This window comes from Mchenga conophoros, linkage group LG5 (genome assembly GCF_057382185.1).
Source record: "Mchenga conophoros isolate Kocher_MC1m ecotype Shallow Benthic linkage group LG5, M_conophoros_male_GT1.1, whole genome shotgun sequence".
Classification (NCBI taxonomy): domain Eukaryota; kingdom Metazoa; phylum Chordata; class Actinopteri; order Cichliformes; family Cichlidae; genus Mchenga; species Mchenga conophoros.
In genome coordinates this window covers 10,027,323-10,029,424 of record NC_140530.1, presented here as the reverse complement: position 1 = coordinate 10,029,424, position 2,102 = coordinate 10,027,323, and positions in this window count along the sequence as shown.

Below are 2,102 nucleotides of genomic sequence, written 5' to 3'. Positions count from 1 at the left end.
AAGCAAGGATTAGCTGTCAAGTTATCAGAATCTTACTCTAGGGGATGTGTTTGTGAAATTGGATTTAGCCTGTTATTTGATACATTATCTTCTGTGCAATTTGCTCACACACTGATTCTACTCAGGGCCATATTGAATTTGTTTAAGTATGAAATATGTGTTGTGTGACAAGGTTGGCACTTTCCGGAACACCCAGTACGAGCTGAAATTCATCCAAATCATTCTGCAAGCACATGTTTACGTTGCTTTCCGTCTGTATCTGCTTTCTAATTAGACTCATCGGGCACCGTGGGATGCTCGTGATAAGAAGCAGTGTAGTACAGTACAGATTCGATGATCTCATAGGAATAGGAATCATTTTGAACTTCATCTCACCGTCAATAAAATCACCGATCACTCCCCACATCATTCATCCAGTGTTCTCTGCTCACTTAGACTTTTGACAGCTAAACAGCAACTTGGTTGGGGATGGGGAGCCTTCTCCAGCTGCTGAACCATGAATTGAAGGGGATGAGAAGAACTGCTGATCCATCGTGTCTATGGACACATATTGCTCAAAAATTCATGAATAGTCCTGGAAGTTGTTTGTCTTAAAAATTCCTGTACTTTTCACACAGTTGCATTATTAAATGAGAAAATGCCAAACAGGCTGAGGTTTTGCAACATTGTCCTGAATAAGGCCCACACGATCATCTTCTGTATCCCGGGAGACTGCTAGCAATTAAGTGCAGAAAAAGTGTCCTCCCCTTAGGTCAACTCCTCTGCTCCTTTGTTTTCTCTTTCTTACAAATAAATCCTCTTCATCTCTTTTGTTACACACACACACACACACACACACACACACACACACACACACACACGAGCAGAATAGCCTCTTAAAAACTCTATCCCCCATCGCTTGCTTTGTAAGCTTTACATACACATAAAAGAAGAATTTGATGAGACTTGATGAAAATGTGTAAAACTAGCTGTCATTTTCAGGAATTCCTCATGCTTTAGTGTGAAATCCTCACACTGCATCTGAAAAAGGAATAAAACAATAAAGGAGGGTGGCATGTTAGCGGAAAGGTGCTGGGTTCTGAAATGACATTTACTCTCCCTGTCGTTCTCTGAGTGCCCCTATCCCACACACCCACAGCCACCAGCTCTTACACACACACACACACACACACACACACACACACACACACACACACACACACACACACACACAGTGTGCCGCTCTCTGTCTCGGTCTCCTCTATGGTCTGTAGTGTTAATGGACAAGCCAGCTGAAGAAAATATGACACAGTTCAGTCGCATCTTATCAAAGGGGTGCCAGATGGCTTTAACAGAAGCTAAACTCTCTTTTGCTCAAGCTTGCATGGAAGTGCTTTACAAAGTTTTTTGGGCTGCTCTGCCATGCATGCAAACACAAACACATTTCTGTGGTGTCTGTTATCACATTTACCTTGCTGGGTTCTATGCCCTCAATCAGGGAGACGGAGCTTGATTTTTCGCCTCACCCTGTGCCTGCTTTGCCACTCCCACCATTTTTATTGCAATCACTTCTGCTCTGCAGGTACTGGGACATAACAATGAGGATTATGCAACCAGGCTGTCAAGACCCAACTTCAACAGCCTATAATGATGCTGGGCCCTGTACTGTAGGTCACCATGCATGCATAAATAAAGTTGTGTCATCCAATCTGTAATCGTTCGATTTAATTGTTGGTGCTTATGAATCATGTCTAACGCTGGTATATATAGGATTAGTGAGTGATTTGTTGTGGCAGATATGACAAAGATACATATAAATGTGGGTCATGCTTTCAGTGATCTAATGCAAACATTTTCTCGGTTCTATGTAAGATCATAAATCATATTAGACAGGGTAAATAAGAGGAAGGGAGAGAGGGAGACAAAGGGTGCATGAGCACACACCGACACAATGTACGATTTTCACAGCCTTGCAGCTTCTGGGTAAACTTATCTTGACCCATACATTTTTCGGTTGAAATTCAGCCCCTCAAGTGAAAACATAATAAGCTGCAGAAAGATAAAAAAGTATTTTTAAACTTCTGTTTTCCATCTAGCAAACTTAACTCTGATTATCATTTATC